The sequence below is a fragment of the Convolutriloba macropyga genome, chromosome 6 (genome assembly GCF_964194025.1).
Source record: "Convolutriloba macropyga chromosome 6, txConMacr16.3, whole genome shotgun sequence".
Lineage (NCBI taxonomy): Eukaryota > Metazoa > Xenacoelomorpha > Acoela > Convolutidae > Convolutriloba > Convolutriloba macropyga.
In genome coordinates this window covers 26,859,350-26,882,279 of record NC_134473.1, presented here as the reverse complement: position 1 = coordinate 26,882,279, position 22,930 = coordinate 26,859,350, and the positions used below count along the sequence as shown (strand labels likewise).

The window sequence follows — 22,930 nt, the reverse complement described above, 5'->3', positions numbered from 1 at the left end:
ACATTCTAAACGATTGGCTATCAAGTGAGAAACTCATTTATATAAAACTGGTCTGTAGAAAAAGCGTTTTATGCTTGACAATGTTTTATCTTTCCCAGAGTGTCCGGAAAGTGAATCTTGGTGAGCTAATTCAAAATTTTTAGGAAGAGGGATAATGGTGCGCATATTTTGATGTTATGAATATTTGGGTCTTCAGTTGGTTGTTTAATACATAAAATGTTTCCAATTAGGCAAAGATTTTCGGAGTCGTTCAAGTATGCTTTCATGGCCTTTGATTGTCGAAATTTTCTCAACTTTGTTACCGGATTCAAAAAGCTGTCTGACAGTTTGGATAACTGGGTCTTTGAATTGTTTCTGGCTGATTGCTGTTTTGTTCAAGTCAATATCTTTAGCAAAACTAGATAATTTCGCAATGAGTTCTTTTCCATCTGAAATTTCGTTATTCTCACAAATTGGTTTTGCTAGTCGAACACTTGCTATTGTATCAAAAGTTGCTTTGCTTGCTTCGACTTCTTGCTCAAGACTCATGTCATCTATCTCGAAATCTGACAAATCAACAGAATTTGGCAAAAACTCGTCTTCTGTTGTAGAAAATTTTTCAAATTGCTCTTTTTCTTTTTCTAAATTATTATCAAATTCCAAAGACAAATCAACGTAGTAGTTTTCACTGTCGTCTTCTTCGCGTAAAATTGGATCTTTTAATGGGCACTTGTCACGATAATGGTTTATTGCATTACCTTTCAAGAAGGATTCTGAGATGTCGGAAGTTGAACAAATTCGATCAATGGGTTTATAGGCTGTCTGAAAAAATTGTTAAACTCCTTGAAAGGTTTGTTTCAGAATTGGGTAGCAATCGTTTTTCTGTCCCTTTTCATTGTCTTGCATCACGAAGTATTTTTCTTCGTTGCCTGACTTGTCGTAAAATTTAATGTCTTTCGGAATCTTTTTTGGGTTTCAGTTGATATTTGTCTAAGTCTTTTATTGAGACGTTTCTACTTAGAATGTCTGGAAAAGCTAGGTTTTTTCCTTCTGTCCAGATTGTTCTCTAGTTTTGGAATTGTGAAATAACAAGTTGATAGCGGAAGAATTGATGGGATAATTTTCCTCTATGTCCCCAAAGATTCATTAGGGGCTTGTGGTCTGTGTAGAGATACACTGGATGTGGGGAACCTATTATGTAAGAAATTTTTAGAGCAGAAATTACACCACAAAGTTCTCTAGCTGTTGTACTCATTTTTTGCTCATCTTTTGTAAAAACTCGAGAATTAAATGAAACTATTCGTTTTCCGGTAGGAAATTCTTGGACTAAGATTGAACCAACACCAATTGATGATGCATCTACATGAACATGGAAGGGGTATCTTGTGTCTGGAATTGCTAAGACTGTATCTTCACTTATACGATCGTTTATTTCTCTGAAAAACTTTTCGTGTTCATCTGTCCATTGAAATGTGGTTTCAGTTTTTATGAGATCGTAAAACGGCTTACTGTCTATATGCTGATTTTTTATGTTCATGCTGTAAAATCCTAAACAACATAGGACCCGCATTACATCTCGCTTATTCTCAGGTGTTTTTAAGGCTTTTAGATCTTCAACCCTTTTCTTTACTGGTTGAATTCCGTCTTTCCCTACTACATGTCCTAAGAATTGTACTTTGCGCAAAAAGAATTTTGTTTTCTCAGGCTGAGCTTTCAGTCCTGCTTTGCGTAGCAAAAGGTGATACTTTTTCATTATTGAGTACATTTCGTCAGCTGTCTGAGCTTGCATGATTGTGTCGTCAATGTAAGTTACGGCGTGTCTAGATTTTATTAGGGGTGCAAAATGGATTGTCATTGTTGTGTTTCTTGTTAATTGTTATGTTTCCTCCGTTACTTGTTAATTGTTTTGTTTCCTCCGTTAGAGGAACTTGATTATATGCCGAGCATAAATCACTTGTAATGAAGTAATTTCCGTTCAGTGTAGTCAATAAAGAACCTATTGGCTCTAGAGGCCTTGAGCATTTACTTAGGTCTGTTATTGAATTTAGATATCTGGAGTCGATTACTAGTTTCACTATGTTTCCCTTAGGAAGGATGATTACTGGATTAATAAATGACGATCCCATTTCGGTGTCGTCTCCCATTTCTCGAATTATTCCAGCTTTACAGAGCTGTTCTAGCAAAATTTCAAGTTTTTCCTGATGGTGCAAAGGTACTCGCGATGGTCTTTGCTTAGTCAAGGTTCAATTTGGTAGAAGATTTACGTGAAATTTTGCTTTATTTTTCCATTGTCATACTTGTGTTGAGAATAGACGTCCTTGTCTCTGGCAAGAAGTTTCGTTAGATCTAGTAATTGTGCCTCGATAACATCTGATTGACTGAAATCAATTTTGTTGAGAAACTCACGGTCTGATTTACTAAACAATTCCAGTTTTTCTAGTGGTATTTGTTGTGGTCGAATTTCAACTTCTATTGTTGCTTTTGGTTTTAAGTCTTTTAGATCTTGACTAAAATCTGTTTCTAGTTCATGGTGGTCTGCAAATTCTTTTTCTTGAATCTTTTTCTGAGCGTTTTTCATATTTTTCTAATATCTGTATTTTCTATTTTCGGATTTTCTAAAGTGTGAATTGGTTTTTTAGTTTTCTCAGTTACATAAAATATGTGATTGAAATCTGTTTCAGTTTCTCTTAAGACATATAAGAACGCGAAATTATCAATCAGTGTGTATTTTTGTGTTTTCTGAAAAATTTCTTCCTATTGAACCTTTATCTATTGTTACTTTACGATCACCAGGGTTTTTAAGCATTATTGATAGCTCTTTTTCTTTTCGTACGCAATAGACATTATATGTGTAGATACCTTTGTCTTGAAGGCGATTGTCAATTATGAAAGATGTTTCTTGTTTGAAAAGTTGGTTTGATGGTGTAATTGTCAGAACTCTACTAGATTTTAATGCTAGCTCAAAAGGTCTGTTTAGCACTACTTTTTCAAATTTACTTACAAAAGGATAACTTTTTGTTTGATATTTTGAGAGCGTGATTGAGACGTTTGGATAAATTTTCAAGTTCATTTTTGGAGTTGTGAACTCAATAGATTTTGTGGCAAAATTCAAAAAATCCATTCCAAGGATGTTTAATTCGCAACCGTTTTTCTTTAAAACCCATTTTTTAAGATCTGTGTAGTATTTGCCTTCAATGACAAATGAGATGGGGACATGAATGTAGCCTAACAATTTTAATCTTTCGCCGTTGACTGCAATTGTTTTCTGCTTAGACTCAATTAGTTTAACATCAATGAGTGACTTAGGTTCTTGTTGAAAATCAAAATTAATTAAGGAACATGTTGCTCCTGTGTCAACTAGAAACTGCGATTCGAAACCGTTATGTTTATTACTGTCTCCGACGGCGTGAATGTACAAGTAAAAAAATGTTTGTCTTTTTATTTTTGTACGGAGACTCGTCTGGTTTAAATTTTTTCATTTTGCTGATTGTTCACAAAGAGTCCATTAACTTTATTCTCTCCGAATTGAACTCTGAATTGTTTGAGTTACGTTCTCTACAGTTATCTCTCTAATTCTGATTAGAACTGTTACTTCTTCTATAATCCTGTCTTGGACTGTTCGACTCACGATACCTTGTTCGGGAATCGTTTCGATCATATTGTCGTTCCCTTGAATATTTGCTATAGTCCTGTGGTCTACGATTGTTGGGATCTGCTATTATAGCGTCGATCTCGATTCTCAAAGCTGTGTGAGCGATTTCTGAAGTTATTGTTCTCGGATCTAGGATAAGGAGAGTATTGTCTGCGGTTGTCTTGGTTGTAGTAACTGTTTCTTGGTCTGTAGTCTTGTCTGTATCTGTTCTGATTCCTATCATAACTATCTTCTCGTGGACGACGTCCTCTGTAGCTTTGTTAGTTATCTCTGAACTTATCTCTTTGCTGTGGTTGTTGTCTGTTTTGTTCTTAAAGTCTGTTTGCATAGCAATAGGCTATTGTGTGACCTGATTTTATGCAAAATTTGCAAAATCGTGCGTGGTTTTGTTTATTTCTAGGCTCATTTGAGTTGTAGGCTGCGCTATTTCTGTTATTTTTCATTGAACTGGCTAATTTTTGAAGCTGGTCTTTTGCACCATCTATCTCCAATTTGTTATCTACACTGCTCGAAGCTGTGCCTGTGAAATCACTACTTACTGCAAAACTTAAGTCTTTAGTGCTAACATGATTTCTAAGTTGTTCCCATGTTGCATTAGGTGTTTCTATCAGAAATTGATGCGCTTTTTGTTTTAGTGCTGGAGGAGTTAGTCCTCTTACAAAGAATTCCATAAACTTAGTTTGCCTTTGAGCATCTGTGAATGGGTCTGGCCATCCTTTTTCCACTGCTTTTGTTAGTCTGTGTACCTAGCTTTTGATTAATTCGTCTTGTTGTCTACGAATGTTTTCTACCTCAATTCGTTTTCTGTACTTGTCTCTCTCGTCTGTGAATCTATTTAAGAAACCTGTTCTAACATCATCCCATGGTTCCGCTGCGGGCAAGGAATCGAACCACTGGGCTGCTGGTCCTCTTAGGGATGAGCCAAATAATGCTTTTCTACGTGCGTCATAACCATTTTGGGCGTCTCCTGGTCTTGGTCTAACTCCCAACGAAAGTTCGATTTTTCGTTCTTTTAAACTTGGAAAATCTGCTACGTCCTCACTCGGGTCTAAGCCTGTACATTTTTCAAGAAAAATGTCTGGGTATGCTACAAGCTACAATGTTCGCCAATTTTTAATTTAAGGTTTTTGTTTAATTATTATTAAGTTTTATTATGAGAAGATAAACGAAAATAAACAATACAAAAGTATAGTCAAAAGAAATTGAAGCTAAGAAAAGATCAGAATCTAATATGAAATTTCAGAAAATCTTAGACAAGTTGTTTAAACAAATGGTCCTATTTCAAAAACACTTTTTGGAGTGCGATGAGCTTTTAAATTTTGGTTGAAATTAGGGTTGTTTTTTGCATGTGTTATATAGCAAGCTAGTCCTGGAACGTTATCGAAATTAAAGAAAATGTACATATATTGCTTTTGCTTATCTATTTGATAACTAGTAACTTTGCCTGTATAATGACCAAGTGTGATAGTAATATTCAAGAAGTTTGCGTCAATACTCATTAAATTCAACTTTTGTTTTAAAATGTTTAATTTTAGACAGTATTAGTTACAAAATTAAAAAAAAAATTAGTGTTCCAGAGATCAATGTAACTATTGGGCGTGTGCAAAGCTTTCAATGTTTTGTAAAAGTCAGGATTACAACTTGCATATGTTATAAAACAATGTAGGCGCGGATCGTTAACAAACTTTTAATAAATAATCAGAGATTGTTTATCGTTATTCAGTGTGTACTTTTTAACTTTCGCAACTTTATCGTCGTACAAAATGGTTACCTTTAGGTGCTTTGTACTAATATCCATGAGCTAAGTTATAGGACAATAAAAAGAGAAAAGAATATTTGTTTTGTTTTCCACTTTGTTTTATACAAAAATATTTGAGATTAAATAATTATAGAGAATTATTTATTCGTTGATAGCAACCATTTTCGGTTAGTCGATATTCTATCCAGAAAAATTTTCCTGCTTAACAGAATTGTGGTTTCTGATTGTTTTCAGAGAATGCTGTTGTTAAAATTGGTCTAAATACTCTTTATAGGAAATGATTTGGTTATTGCTATCAGATTTTCTTATTAGGACACAATAAACATTTTCTTTTTGGATTGTTTCTCTAATAAAGTTAGGTAATGTGGGTGAAGAGATGGAAACTTTTTCAAATTTATAGAGTTTATTATCTGGTAAGGGTACTAATTTCAGGTTTTGGTTACTTTCACTCATTTATTGGAAGCTTGTGGTTGAGTGTACATACATTGTAAATCTATGATTGAGCCACGTTTATTAAGTCTATTGAACAATAAATCTAATGATGTAGTTATTGTTTTAAATATGGTTACCTGTCCGACCGTTTTTGTTCTTTTAAAACGGTAGACTATTGTCACGTATGATTGTTCAACGTCGGTGACGTATTTGAGCACTCGACAGTCTGCTGAGTTATCCTTAATACTTATTTGTTTGTCTCCTATTAGATATTCCATATACTTTTTGCTAAATTTTTGAGCTATTAATTTGTTGAAGTGAATATGCAAAACTATACGTAACCCAACAAGTACAATCGAATATATGGTTCAGAAAAACGAAGGAAAAACTTAAATATCACAAAGTAACAGTATAGGGAACGTTTACTTAGGAAGGTTGCACAAAAAGATCGTGATTGTTCTTTTAAGTTTGCCGTTTTGGTGGTTAATTTTGATTAAAACACTATATTTCTATTAGTATATTAACTTATAACAGGCGCTGATAGGCTTTTAATGGCTACTTTTTGTCAGTGTGTTCGGATTTTTACTCATACTTGATGATTATCGGCGAATTTCAAGAGATTATTTGTAATTTTGAGACCAATTTTGAGATTTGTACCGCTAATTTGTATCCAAAATGAGATATTTTTCAGCTTTTGTGGTTCAATTTGGGTAATTTTTCACAAGTTCCGGGCAATTTTTGGATTACCTGGGACAATTTTGGGTAAATTTGGGGCAAAAAGTGACAAATTTTGGTCAATTTTGATCATTTACCAGATCAATTTGGGCATAATTTTGAAAAATTTTGGTAATTTTTGACAATCTTTTACCAATAGCGGGTGTTTTCCTAATGAACCAGGGCAAAATCGGGAAAATTTTGGCTAAATTTGACATTTTTTTTGACAATTTTGGGCTAATATGTCAATAATTTGCGTCAAATCTAATAGTTTTGGGTTGAAATAATTTCGATTTTGTGTTTAAGAGCAAAAATTTTTGTTAAAATTTACGAAATTTACCCAATTTCTATTCAAATTTAGGCAATTTTTGGATTAAAAGCGATAAATTTGCATGACTTTTTGGTAAAAATTCGAATATTTTGGTCAAAAATGGGCAAATTTAGGAAAATTAGGGCTCTTTGGTCCTAAATTTGGGCAATTTTTAGGTAAAAATTGAAAGATTTTGGTCTAAATTTGTTAATTTTAGCACTTTATGAGCTTAAATTGGCAACTTTGGGGGACCAATTGGGCTTATTTTAGTCAAAAATAGTTAAATTTGGCACCAAAATTCAACTATTTTCTCAAAACTGGGGTGAATTTATGCAAAAACACACAATTTCTGTACCACACGGGGCTTAATTTTTTAAAAATCTGATAAAATTTGAAAGTTTTTACTTTATTCTGGACAACTCTAGTGAAAAATTGTGTATAATCTCAATAATTTCTGTTATTTTAGGCAAAAAATAGACCAAAATCACGCTAAAAACCTGATAAAACCAACTTTGTTTAACTTAAAACAGCAAAATTTCAGAAATTCAGAGGTTAATTCGAGGCGTTATAGTGATTGCTGGTGCGTTTGGTAATTAATACAACGTTATTTGTAGCTATCAGAGTGAGTTATTAACTTTGAGAGACACTAATAGATAAACTATACATGTATACTGAAGTAGAACAACGTTAAATTAGGCTTATTTGCATGTGGGTCAATTTGTTTTCGCAGTACTATGGGTTTGGAGGAAGATAAGTTTGATAATTTAGACAATAAATTGAAAGTACAGAATTTTTAAGATTTCCGTGTCGAACAACGCGGAATACATAAGATTTCCGTATCGAAAAGCGCGGAATTCTTAAATTATCCGTTAAGAGGTTTAAAATGTTCAAGAAGTTCAAGAAACGCTACAGTTAAGTTACGGACAATATATGAGAGCTAATTTAACGAATATGGGTGTATGATTTCGTATATAGGACTAGGAGGCATAGTAGAGTTCGTTATGCGAACAGTATTAAAGATTTGGTTAAGTTGAACACATTTATTTAGTCTAAAAGTAAAATTAAGGTGATCGGTCCTGTCTAATTTTGTGCGGGAGGGAAATACAAAGACGTGTTTCTATGATACATAATTATGTACTCACGTGTGCGCTTAAAAAACCAACCTACAGTGTCACAATTTGGGTCTGAGAAGCAAAGAACCGGTGCTCAAAGTTACTAAATCAGTGGACTGTTCATTTGTGGGGAGAACCCGTCTCTTTTGGTCGGTCGTAATTGAGAATTTCAGAATCTCAGAACATCTCACACAGTTACTAGGATAGCGCGGTATGTGGCCCTACCATAGAACCTGTGTGACCTCTGGGTTTTTGGTTTGGAAAACTAGCCACAAAAGGTCCACCGGGTCCCTAAATGTGTGAGCAACCGACGTTCTTTATTTCTCGTCGCACCAGGTTTTAACTCTGATGTGGTAGGGATTTTATTCGCTTGATCTTAATCACCACACTAGAGCTAAACCAAATAATATTTACGCGACCTTAACTAAATGCTATAATAAGTCTCACTAATTGCTTAAAATGTTCTTTGCTAATATCCAAATCTATGGGTTACTTTCTAGAAGTAAAATTAATTAGATATAAAGATTAATTATGAAAACAGATAGAAAAGATATAGCACAAATTGGGGGAAATCCTACTTGAAAACATGGTGGGGTATTTAATCTTAATAAAGAAATTGAATCCATCTTACTGCTGGATGCGAATATTACTCTAACTCTATTTTGCTATAAAATCAGCAGACTTACAATCGCTGCTGTTATTCCCGCTTAGCGGAGGAGTAGATCTTTCGCTCTTAGAGCAGGGATAGGAAGAGAGAGAGATAGAGAGAGAGAGAGAGAGAGAGAAATTAGCAGTTGAAAATGAAGCGGCTTAAGTTTGCGCTGGTTGAGTGTTGTTCTGATTTCCTTCAACAGCAAGCTCTAGGCTTGTGCGTGTTTATAATTGAGTCAACACGACTAATAAATCACAAGACCTATGACTAGCTCCGAATAATTTCCTAGGTCATTCGTGGAGCCGACTAGTATTCGTCTTAGTCATATATTCGTTTCAGACTTGCTGCTGTGAAGAGCGGCCTGGATAGCTTCAGTAATCTTCACTTAATACGCTTATCAATAGCGGCAGTGAAGCCTTTATAGTGTATTAAATAATACACAGCAGTATTGGGCTATGAATAATGTATTCTTTCACTCAAAAATATTCACGCAGCATAGCTCTCTCCTAAAATTCCGTCAGTTTAGACTTAGTCTAATGTGTTAACAAAGTCGACGGTTAAATAATTTTAATCTCTTTAGTATCTGTAATTGCGGCGGCAATTATCCAATTAGCAATACTACAATAGTTGTTGACCTCCGTTGAAAGCTTTTGAGTTCAACGGCTGTTAGACTATAGAAATAATTGTTCGAATATTTTTTTTGAACATTAACTAATCCTAAACTTTTCGTGAACTGGTAGTCAGTCTCAGCATTGACATAATCTTTTTTCTACCGGAGCCAAATCTAAACTGGTTAGCGGTTTTATCTTCTACCTTTTAGTTTTAAAATTTAAATGCCACAAGTTGTCATAAATTTCGGGTTCTTTTTCTTATTTTTGAATCCTTCTGAAAGCTTATCACAGTATCCTATTGCTGATAGTTCCTGTTGATTTAAGGAAGATGTTAAAAGGATCATAGATAATGTTTTCAGAGAAGAGCCTTTGATTTAAATTGCATCGACATTTTCTTCTGGCTTTTTCTACTGAATTTTTTGGTTTTTTTCCTGTCTTTGTTGTTGTTTTCATAGTCAATAAATTGTTGTAAGGTCTTATTGACGAAATTTGAATGGCAAAAATACTTTTTATCCAATCGAGGCATAATTTTGCGTTTTTACTGGCTTCCATTGAAATCTATTGAACTGAGTGGCGTTGATACTGGGATTTTTCTCAACAACTGCGTGGTTCTAATGTATTTGTTCCTATTTGTTGATTTTTTGAAGTTATATTGATAAAAAAGAGGAATCCCATTGCTGTTAAAAAAACTATTTGATAACAGAAAATTATTTAGTGAATAGATTATTTTTTATTGCCTTTGACACTTTTCTCATTTTTTTCTTGAGTTTGCTGTTTTTGCCTGTTTGTGTTCTTCAGGTAGCAGTAAATTGCTGACAGGTCTCATGAGCTTGTAATTCAGGATTGAATGAAAGATGTTACCCAAAGCCGTCAGTTTGTGGTGAATAGTGTTAAAATTTATGCTCGACATTTTCTAATATTTTTCAAACTTTACGGTTTTTGTTGTTCTTTTCGTCAAATTGCAACTTATTTTCATCCAGGAGAGGTCCCATTCAATTCCTGTGTTTCAAAAGATAACATATCTACTGATAATATTCGTCACTGATGTTTTGTTTGTAGGACAATATGCGTTTTTTTGAACGTTTTTTGAGTGGTCAATTTTTGTTCGTCTTTTTCTCTTTTTTCAACACAATCGCTTAATAACAGATCCCAATGGTTTTCAAATGTTGCCCAAGTAAACTTATTTAATCTCTCAGTATAAATTCTTCAACTGAATTGAAAGAAACAACAATTCAATTAATTCTACATAAAATTCAGATAATAGCTAAAGATTTTAATGATAACAATATTTCGTTTTCGCAAATCGTTAAAAATTTTTTGAGTTTTTCTTTAGTTCGTTTCTATGGCTTAGTCTATCTAAAGACAGGTCCTTTGGGTTTTGTAATGACTTTTTGGTAATTTGTCACTTAGTTAACGGCTAATGATTTTTAAGACTTTTGAAATTTCTTTGTTTAAAAATGTTGACTAATTTTTGAATTTTGCCTCACTGTTCGTTCTCTTTGTCGACTTGTTACCTAGTCTCATCAAGGAAACTTTCCATCTATTGTAGAGTCATGAAAAAGTAAATTTGTGTAGTTAAGGCTTTTTTATTGCATGTTGACGTTGTTACTAGATGCTTTTAAATTTAGATATTCAGTTTTTGCAGTGAATTTTTTGTTATTGATAATTTTGTTGTTTGTTTTTTTTTGTCTCGTTGTCTCTTTAATGTTAGATCTCGTTGGCGTTTTAATGAGGCATGGCATTATGAAATCCAATAGTAGATAGTTTGTGTAACGATTGTTTTAATCTCAAACGTCTATTTTTGTTATCTCTTCGTTTGATTGACAATTAAGTCAAAGATGTAGATGAGCTTTGGTCGGAACATCATGTGCAAACGCACATTAACGAACCGCCTTGCTTATTTAAAAACCAAATAAAAGTCAAACGACCATAAGATTTCAAGTAATAACCCAGACAAACTAATTTGGGTTCAAATAGGAAGTCAATTGGACCTATAAATACTGAGCTTGGAATTGAAACTTTCTTTTGTTAAATAAAATGAAAAAAAGACAGATTTTTTTCATATAAAAAGACCGACTGATTACAATCCGAATTATTTTTGGAATTTAACAGTCCAAGATTGGTCCAAAACTAGCCCTGCTAATTCTGTTCCTCCATTAAGAACACTTTATTTTTCGAGTGTTATAGATATAGATATTTTGTTAGTCAAAAAATCAAAAATAAATGCCGCGTTTTTGATAATCAACAGGTAAAGTTAGCAAAAAAGGCAAAATTTGAATAACGGAGCTCTAGCATCGGAAGTTGAAGTTGAAATAGCCCTCTTTTGAGTCTACAAAAATGTGATAGTGGTGTTTGGGTGTGTACTTCCTGCAAATTTAATCAAAGTCGACTAAAGAAACTTATTGCGTGCTGTTTTTGATGAACAACTTTGAATTTTGAAATATTTAGCTAGAATTTTTGACAAAAAAATAGCCAAGAATATTTTTTGTCTTCAACAATAAAATCAATAAACAATTTCGAAATTGGCGAACTTTTAGACGAAAGTTGGCGAAAATTCCAGAAAATGTGAATAAAATCACCGGATTTCATTCTATTTTCTGAAAAGTTTAAACCTCGATAACTCCCTGTAAAAAACGAAAATCAAAAACGAAATCAAATGATGAACAGGTTGCATTCAAAAAATCCTACCAAAGAACCTGGTAACGGAAATTTTATTTTCTTAATGGCAAATTGATAATAAGCGTTCGTTGATTTTTTCAATCAAAGACAACACACACATCAAAAAACACAAGTTAAAAAATATTTTGAGATGCTCTCAGTGAACACACGCACACTTCTTAAAAAACAAATTTTAGTAGGCAAAAAAACAGTAAAATGAAAACCAATAGAACCAATGGAAATTTCTGAAAGTTGTGAACTGAGACAGGAAACATAATGTCTAACAACTATTTAACTTAAAAGTGTAGCTTAAAAAGCGTTAATTTTGGTACATTAAAATGACCTTGATGTATTTTACAGCAATTGATAATTATTACAGATATACTTTTTTCCTAAAAACTTTAATTGTTCTTTTCTTTGCCTTAAAATTATAGCCTGATTTCTGTGACTTGATCGTGCTCAAGTTTTTTTTGTTCATATCTTTGTTATCAACATTTGAAATTTGTTGTCTCTGATTTCCCTTTGTAGTTGAATAGTTTGATTTGGCCCTAGCTTCGTAAATTAAGTTAAAGCAAGTAACGGATCGTCGCTGATCATTATAATTTTTGATTTGCTCCCGATTATCAATGCTAAAGTAGATCAACATTTGAGGCGTTATTGCGCTAGACTAATAATTTCGTAAATGACTTGGCGCCTTCAGCACTCAAAGACCAGAGAATTCAGAATTGAACCACTTTGAGAGAAGCCCAAATCAGATCTCACACAACATCGTGAAAGATGGAGACTATAATTGAAGATGCCCATGTGCTGGACAAGCAAAAATCAATTTCATAAACTTTTGAAAGATCCTGCCACTACTTTAATTTTACCCTTACCCGAGGAACCATTGCATGAGACAGAAACCCCGAATGGAGTTGCACAAACAGAGCTCAAGTGTATGAAACGAACAGCTAAAAAAGAATAAATTTCAAAAAGTAGAACAAGTCGGCGTACTTAGCGTTGACATACCGTGGAAAATTTGTGTCGCAAAAATTGTCCCTATCTCTCATCAACCTAAGTCTTATAGATGTCAATATGGAATACTATTGCTCTGAAATAATTCTTTGATGAGTAAAGGTATCAAATATAGCTTATTGAATGGAACATAGAAATCATTCGGAAAAAGCTGAATGATTTATAAAATAGAAAAACGCGAAAAGGCAGGCCATTTTCAAGCAAATTCAAAATCTAATATAAAGATGAAATTTTGTTCTACAGATAACCGTAAGCAAACGATCGCATAAACGTGTTTTAAAACAAATCGAAAAGACTATTCTGTGCTTTCCTGGAGAAGCATTTAAAAATTATTGCACTTGTGTCTTTCGGTCCTACTGAAAAATCTCAACGTAATTTTTCGAATTCAAGAGAAAATTAAGGTTGAAATAAAGTTCAAATAATGAATAACTGAGAGAGCAGTTTTTTTTAGTTCTGTGTGCTAAGACGAATAAACAATTGGGGCAACAGCAATTGTTAATGAATTTCGAAAAAAAATAAAACTAATTAACAGATAAAATAACACAGTTTTCAAAGATAATTATACGCAACTCTTAATAATTGAAGATAACTATTGCATGAGACCCAACCGGCAGAGAAAGTTTTTTGCTATGATTGTCAATTAGAGTAATTGAAGAAATCAATGACTCAAATCATGAACTCCAAATGATTTTTCCATTGAATATGTGGACACCTGTGATCAAGTCCTGACCAAATGAAATTCTCATCTCGTCCCCTTCGCTTGTTACTTCTAGTTGTCTTTCTCTCTAGAAAACCATAACGGAAACATGTTTCTAGCAATGAACCGTCAGATTTCAAGGTTTTGTTTTCCATGTTTTATGGCAGCAATATAATAGCATCGTGGAACATAACGCCAAGTTTTTTGCTGTAAAACAGATTTAACTTCTTTAGATTTCCATCTTGAGGCTACTTAAACAACATGCTCTACAGAGGCAAAAGGAACAAAAGGGTAAAACAAGAAAAAGTCAACCAAATAAATAGTGTTTCAATTTTCAGGTATAATTAGAAAACGCAAAATCAAATTTTAAAAAAATAACCGCGACCCTTTGCCTAAATCGAAGCAAGATAAAGTCTAAACAAACGGTAGCTACTCGACAGAAACATGAACGAGACTGGAAGCAGGATAGATGAAGATGCCGTAAGCCATTCCTACTTTAACTACTCTGTTGCTTCAATCTCTTCCATCCAGACAACCTTCCAGACGACCTAAAATGACGATGCTTTTGGTACATTTTGTTTTTTTTTCGTCAAGTTCGGTAGGTGTTCGCGGATAAGTCTCCTCCAAATTTTGTAGATGAAATGTTGAATGTTCCTCCAAGTCTTCATGTTGGCTGGCTTGGTTAACGCGAGTTGGAAGACCGAGTGGAAGAGTGTTGTAAAGACACTGGAACAGAGAACCGTTCGGCGTCAAGATTTCAATGTTTTCCTGAATGTCTGACACATTTGTAAGTGACGTGGATTCCATCTTTGCGTCTGCTTCGACTATGATCATGCGGGACACGTCAAAAGTTAATCTTTGTGACCCTAGAATAATAAGGAGTGTCCGCTTGACGCTATGAATTGATTGCACCCAAAAACCGCCAAAATTGGGGCCAAAAATTGGGTTCAAGTGCCCTATCGTGCTATGTGCTGCACGTTTCGTGGGAATTTTGTCTTTGTCCAGATCTTTCAGACACTTTTGAGGTCTTACTTGGCATCGGCGAACGTTGGTAAAAGTACAAATGGATGGGTTAGCATCTGTGCAAATTGAAGTGGCGGATGGCGTTGGAAAAGGTGTCTGTATTCAGATCTGGGCACGTCTCAAAAGAACAGCTCGCTTTACTAATATTGTAAAATTGAGGCCATAGTGTTTTATGACCACATACTTTTCCTCTTCAATATGGAAGTGGCCAAAAACGTCTAGTTTTTCCTCCTGGTCAACTGCAAACGTCTAACTTTACTAATATTGTATAATTGAGGCCGTAATTGTTTTTTGACCACATCCTATTCCTCATCGATATGTAAGTGGCCAAAAAAGGCTAATCCGCAGTTGACAAAAAAACTGTTTGTGTTCAGTTAGAAATCGATAATAAGAAGCGTTGCCATCAAAGTCTTGATGTATCTAATACTTTGGAGTGCTTTGCGGGAATCAATTACGTAATGTTCTTGCTTTACAAATGCTTCGGTTGATTTTGTACCCTGATATACACAGATAAGATGAGTATGTTCAGGATACCAACAGCAAATGTGGTGTTTAGCCTACAGTGAATTGGGCTTTATGGCCCAATCAAATTCACTGGGAGTAAAAACTAGCCTTTCGCAAGCGCTTAAACTCCTGTACTTATCAAGCGTTGTTTTTAGCATTTCGAGTCTAATTTATGGCCAAGTTTTGCAATTTTATGATGGACAGAACACTGTTACCTTGAGACATTTAGATCAAGTAAGATTTTGATATCTCAAGGTCTGCTGTGGTATAGTGATTCTGATTACAAGGCTATTGTTGACTCTGTAGATTAAATTTAAAAAAGCAGCGAAGATTGGCAAAAATTATCTCAACGTCGAAAAAAAGCAATTAGTGTTGATTATTGATGTGTTAATAGCTACTAAAGCCGAATATTAGTGTGTTAATTTTTCACATTGTCTGTGTTGTGGCGGCACAATTCGGCGTTTGGTTTTTATGTCTGCACAATTCATCTTTTGTAGAGAGAAAATATGTCGGTTCAATCCACTTTGTTCATTTTCCTTAGATTCTGAACCACGAGTACCATGATTGGCTGGGTTAAGATTAGTCGCAACATCATTTTAGTTATGAAATTGGTTTTTTTGCCGTTATTTCTGAAATGCGGCTTGCAACAAACTCATTTTGTTTCTTTAAAGAACTATTCCAGTCGAGGACAACTTAACCATTTGTCTCGGTGTACAAAGTTTAAGAGTTGAGCACCAGTGACAGATGCGTCTCGCACTCATCTGTTTAAAGGATGCGTTTTCCAATAACGATCAACGTTTTTATTTCATTGCTTGTGTTTTATCGCTTCTAAGGTAGACAACAGCGCTTGTTGTAACAATCGAAGACATCAACAAAAGACAATCAACTGGTTCACTCCTTGAAGTAGAATGTGGATTAATGATAAATGAACGCAATTTTTAAAAAAATTTAGAAAATCTATTTATAAAACGCAAACGACAGAGAAACGTTTTTGCTTTTGTGGTGCGGGTGGCACCTTCCCCAGGGAATGAGCACTAATCAAACTGAATGATCAGTACAAAAATCTCATAAACTCATATCTAAACTCCTTTTAGTTCATTTCGTTGCACTAGCTATTTAACTTTACTTACTTGACTTTTGTTAGCAAAATTTATGTGAACTAATTTAACCGGTACTGACAGGTACCGTCTGACTAACTTCTTTGTGTAACTCTGCATTGTGAAAAACTGAACTGAATCTGATATATGGATAATGAAAATTAACCGAATCCCTCGGTGAATAGAGAAGAAATTAACGAATTGAGACACACGTTTTGAATTAATCTTAACATGGCGCAGCCATCAATGAAATCACCGATTGGTGTACCCGTCTTTTGGGAAAGCGGGGCCAATCCGACAAACGAATGGTAAACGTGGTTTTCCACGTTTAAAATGGCAGTAATGGCCAGAGAAAATATGCACGTGGACTTACTCCTTAGACTAAAACCCACAGCAAATGACTTGTTTTATCCAATAATGCCTACATCAGAAGAAACAGTCGAAAACACAAGCGAGGAAGAAAACAGAAAGAGAGAAATACGAAACGAACGTCGTAAGGTGGATTGGGAGAATGGATGCAAGCAAGTCCGGAGCAGAGGGCCGATGATAGATACACGTGGAATGAAGCCGACTTGAAGGTGAAAAGCTTGACATATTTGTCCCTAGGGACAGAAGCCACAAGAATATTTCACCAGAGAAACCCCCACACCATAATTGACCGCTGCTCCACAAACGAACTCGTATACGAGTTAGGATTAACCTTTAATCGACCAAGAAATTTAACCTTTGATAGGTTCCAGTTGATTACTGTACAACAGAATCCAAACGAAAGTCTGGAGACATTCTTCAGCAGACTACGGGAATTAGGATCAAAGGCAGCCCTGGGTAACGTAGAGGAAGACCTCATCAAGGACTTTTTAATCGCTATGATGAACAACATCACGATCCAGATGGAGCTCCTCTCGGAAGTACGTACCCCGGCACAAGTCCTAAATTTCGCTCTGTCAAGACAGAGAGGACAGGAGAACCAGAAAGAAATTCTCCGCACATCAGCCCCAAATTGGACCAATCAAGTAAACGTAATTTCTAACAAAAATTCACGCCCCAATCAACGACCTTAACAGCAAAGCACCCAACAAACAAACAAAACAAACGAACAATGCTGGAGATGCGGAGGCATATTCACGGCAGGACACATGAAGCAGTGCACAGCTAAACAAGCTGTCTGCTACATTTGCAAGAAAACAGGACATTTTGCCAAAATGTGCAGATCCAAAATCCCCCCCCCCCTGCCAGCAAAAAGAACCAATCAAAGATTTCAACCACAACGTCCCCAGGGCAAAACAATCAACTTAGAGTAAGACAAATACAAGAACAACTTATTGACGAGGAAGAAGCCGAACAGGAAGAGACAGAATCTGTCGACCCAGAATCTACACTCTACATAAAAGAACTATCGGAGGACTGGGCGGATATTAACCATATAGCACCCGACTCGTTCAGTGAAGTACACAACATTGAGTAAAATACAAATACACCAAAAGAAATCTGGTTGGAAACAACAACAAACAAATTGAAAATACAATGGTTAGCAGATACAGGATCCCCAAGGAGCTTCATCACCAAAGAGCAAGCAACTGAAATCATGAAACGTAACCCTGGGGTGAAACTCCAACAAAACACAAGCCAAACGTAATACAAATGTTTCAATAACAATAATATCAAAATCGATGGAGAGATTAACATCACCCTGCATTCTGGTTCATGGACAGCCCAGAACTGTAAAATCCTGGTGGTAGGTCACACAACACACAATTTGATGGGTAGAGATGTTCTACAGAAACTTGGAATCTCACTACAGCAGAAGCCTAACAAATCCCCAGGTAACCAAATTAACTCAATCTCTACATTTTAAACGGAGAAAAGCATTATCAAATGGATATATAATAAATATCCACATTTATGTACTAGACTAGGAAAATCAAAAAATCACGTAGCAAAATCGATATTGAAACAAAATCACAACCCAATACAACAAAAAGGACGACGAGTACCTCTCCACCTACTCGAAAAAGTGGAACGCGAATTAGACAAACTAATACAAGACAAACAATTTTCCAAGCTCGAAAAATGTCCCGACGACCTTTTCGTCAGTCCAGTAAAAATAACAGTAAAAAAGGATAAGTCAGTAAAAATAGCAATTGACTCAAAAAAACTAAGCAAAGCGATACATAAAAACAAATACCAAATGCAAAGCATTGACCACCTAGTGGACGCAGTCGCATTATACATTACTCAAAGAAAAGAATCCCCAGGGACATTTTGGTTCTCAAAAATAGACCTCAAATACGCTTACAGCCAAATTCCATTAGACACCTCCATAGAAAAACACTGCAACTTTAGCATACTCGGGGGAAAAGCAACCGGCACATATAGATTCCTAAATGGTTTCTACGGTCTAACTGATATGCCAGCCACATTTCAAAAAACGATCGATAAAACACTAGAAAGAATACATTCCAAATTCTCATTCCTTGATGATATCCTAGTAATCACCAAGGGATCCATTCGAGAACATTAAAACGAATTAGACAAAATTCTAAAGAGATTGGACAATGAAGGACTAGCCATTAATCTACAAAAATGCGAATTTGCAAAAAATATCATAGAATGGCTAGGCTTCACAATTACAACAAGTGGAATCACTCCACTAATCACTAAAACAGAAGCAATTACAGAACTCAACAACCCGAAAACCTTAAAACATTTACAATCGTTCCTAGGGAGCGTCCACCATCTTACAAAGTTTATACCGAACCTCGCAAAACTTTCAGAACCACTACGTCCACTATTAAAGAAAAACCCCGAAGCCAAAAATAATAAATTAGATTGGAAAGCAGAACATAGTTCAGCATTCAATAACATTAAATCAAAAATACACCAAATAATCGAAAATAAACATTTCGATACTACCAAACAAACACGAGTCAAATGCGACGCTAGCGCAAAAGGATTAGGGACCTGTATCGAACAAAAACACAACAACGAATGGCATACAATTGCATTCGCAAGCAGATTCCTTAATAAACATGAATCCAGATACAGTACAAACGAACTAGAATTCCTAGCGGTAGTATGGTCGCTCGAACATTTAAAACATTATCTATTCGGTACCGAATTCACATTACAAACAGATCATAGAGCTCTGCCAACTGCCTTCAATGAAAGCCTTGGGAATAAAACTTATCAAAGTAGACTAACAAGATGGGTAGATAGATTACTTCCATTCAACTTTAATCTCGAACATATCCCGGGGAAAACATGGGATTTGCAGATTACCTAAGTAGACACCCAAAAAATAATCCCCCTCCTCCATCTTCAGACGACATACAATTCATAGTCAACTTAATTAATGACTTTAAATTCGTTCTCACACAAAATTCGATGAAATACATTTCGGCTACGCGCACAAATTCAGACAAATACCAGGCAAAACAAGTAAGCGCGGATAATAGTAAGCACGCTCGCGAGTACGACAGCGCTTTTTGCCTTAATCGTTCCAACTTTCAGCAGCCTAATTCATCATACTCTAATTTACACAATTCAATCTTTATTTCAAATACACCGCTATTTCAATCAAACATTATTAAATCACCCCAGGGATTATCCCCAAAAGTACATTCCATTAATTCATTACCATCTAAAAACATATTACATCTTCCCCAGGGATATCAGACCATCAACGTTACCACCAGAAAAAGACCAAAAGTAAACACGGGCCCCAAACAGAAAATTCAAAAAAGAAAACGGGCCCCAAACAAAAAGATCAAAATGAACAACGACAAAATTACTATCGCCAATCAGACTGAAGATAACAACAACAAAGGATTAGGACGTACAGTCATAAGACCAGACCCCCAAAATCCCATCTACCCCCTAGCCGATAGCACGGACATGCCGCAGTATAGAAAAAACCTCAGCCAGGTTTTCGGCGAGGAATTCGTTGCAGAAGCAACACAAAAGGACCGACAAATGGCCCCAATCATTAAAATTATAAGAGAAAAAGACTGGGACACCCTCAAAAAAGTCAGCCCATACTTTTACTCTCTGAAAAGAGACCTGTCAATAACACCCTCCGGTTGTGTGTTGTACGATAATAGACTCATGATACCAGTTTCACTTAAACAGCTGGTAATCAATTCCCTGCATTAGACCCACCCGGGCCAATCTGGAATGCTGCAACTAGCAGACTTAGTTTGGTTCCCTAGGATCCATAGGGAAGTTACAGCTAAAACACAATCATGTGGGGACTGCATATAGAAAGGTAAAAACTTTAAACCAGTAGCCCCGAAAAAGTCCCTAGGGATTTTACCTAAGCTAAGTGAACCAAACGAAGAAATACAAATAGACTTTGCGGGACCAATACCTTTTAGAGAACACAAACATAACTACTATATTTTAGTATCAGTAGACCGATTAACAAGATACCCCCACGCAGAGGTATTCAAAGATTGCGACACACAAACAGCACTAAGTTACTTAGAGGAATATTGCCGATTCCACGGCATACCACGTTCCATTAGATGTGATCAAGCTCAAGCCTTTAAAGCAAGAGAATTTGAACTTTTCTGCAAAAACAAAAATATCAAGCTAATTCTAGCTCCCGCAGGAGACCATAGAGCAACAGGAATGGTAGAAAGAATAATTCAAACGCTAAAAAGGAGAATCGCAGTAATGGAACATGACCCACTATGGTCATCCGCCGACCTGGCAACAATAGTAGCAAAAATCATAGAATCAATAAGACTTATTCCAAACGCAATAACCAAAATAAAACCATTTGTAGCCCACTTCGGTAGACTCCCTAACACAGAACTTTCTAATATGATTACGAAACCGTCAAACAAAAATCTATCAAACAAACAATTAAACAAATATGCTTCAGATCAAGCCACGCTACGACAACCAACGCTCCCCAGGGAAATCATGTGGGACTGGGACCAGAACTTGACATTCAGTATAAGGCCCAATCGCAACCAAACCCCGCCACAAGTGACACAGATGACTCAGAGAACGCGCCGCTGCTTAGCCACAAGCGCGTTCCTGGTAAGATCATACCTGACAGATTAGAAATTACTTTCGGCGATAAAACTTCCACCGTAATATACAATAGAAAAAACATAGCACGAAAAACATTAGCACGAAAAGTACCGGAACCCCGGGGAACATTAAAACCACAATGGAACATCATCGCCGATGGTACCATAACAAACTATTCTCCCCACACAATAACTTTAGATACAGATAATCGAAAAAATACGGTAATAAGAAAAAACGACCTTGCCATCGTTACGGAAACAAAACCCCGTGAATCCGAACCTGATCCAAAGCCTCGGCTAATACACATGGTAGCTTGTAAAACAGTTGGCGAATATAAACGCAGCCAAGAAAAAATAAGAAAGTTCTGTTTAGATGAAAAAGCAGCCCTGGCCAAACAACAAGAGGCCAGAGCAAAACAACTGCGAACAACCCCTCTACAACAAACGACAACGTCACAAAACCAACCGGGCCCCAGTCCAGTCAAAGCGTCATTGACACCCAACCCCTGGATCATGAGGAAATAGTGGCTCTAGCCAAAAGAAATCAACAAGCCCACAAACGCCAGCGCACTGCTAAGAAAACCGCTTCAAGACAACCCCAAAAGCATCAACGACAACAGCCACAAAATAACAAATCCCCAGGGAGCCCAAAAAGACCACAATGTCTTAAAAACGCCAAAGCCCGCCTCACAAAACCATCGAGTTCAACTACCTTTGACCAAAAGTCGAAAGCAGCCGCTTTACAACAGTCAAGGGAGGCACAAGTAAGAGCTGAACGCAAACTGCTCTACTCCAGCTCCTCCGACAGTTAAAGTTTCACGTCGGTAAATAAAGCTAAACTCAAGTTCTCACCAACGGTTAAAATCCACAACATCGAACCCGAGTCCCCGGGGACACAACCCTTCGAGACCATCACCTCATATGACCCACAGGACTTTATGATGGACACCAATGAGTCAATAAATACGCAACAACCTTCCTGTTCCTACTCCCCCTGTGCAAAAATTTCCCCAGGGAATAATGAAATCCACTCCGAAAATGGATAAAATCGTTAACAAAATTTGGAATCAGCCAAACCACGAATACACTGGCATCGACAACAGTTCGGCAGAGGACTTTCCAATCCAACCCCCCATTAAACAAATAGAGATAGTATATCTTGACTCAACAACATCTGAAAACACAAACAATGCGGATATTCCCATCATAAACATCAGCGAAGACAACACCGCAAACAACCCGGACGCACCGGCAGTAGAACTGACTAAAGACAATCCCCCAAATAACAACTTGGTAATATCAGCAAACGAAGCGACCAAACAAAAAGAAGACGACCTCCCAGCAAACGAGGAAGAACATGAAACCCCGGCTACGTCCCCTGCAAATAGCTCGATATCGAGCATACATGCAAGCGACTTCTACAACCCACCAAAATTTTAAGTACCTTAAAATTCATATCGGCGGGGGTGTGTGGTGCGGGTGGCACCTTCCCCAGGGAATGAGCACTAATCAAACTGAATGATCAGTACAAAACTCTCATAAACTCATATCTAAACTCCTTTTAGTTCATTTGGTTGCACTAGCTATTTAACTGTACTTACTTGACTTTTGTTAGCAAAATTTATGTGAACTACTTTAACCGGTACTGACAGGTACCGTCTGACTAACTTCTTTGTG

The 22,930-nt window shown here is 36.0% G+C and overlaps 1 protein-coding gene across 1 annotated transcript in view; it reads left to right on the top strand.

Moving 5' to 3' along the window:
- LOC142340899 (uncharacterized) overlaps nt 1-22,930 on the top strand; it is a 40,799-nt gene that overhangs the window by 16,748 nt on the left and 1,121 nt on the right. The gene's annotated exons all lie outside the window — the stretch shown is intronic.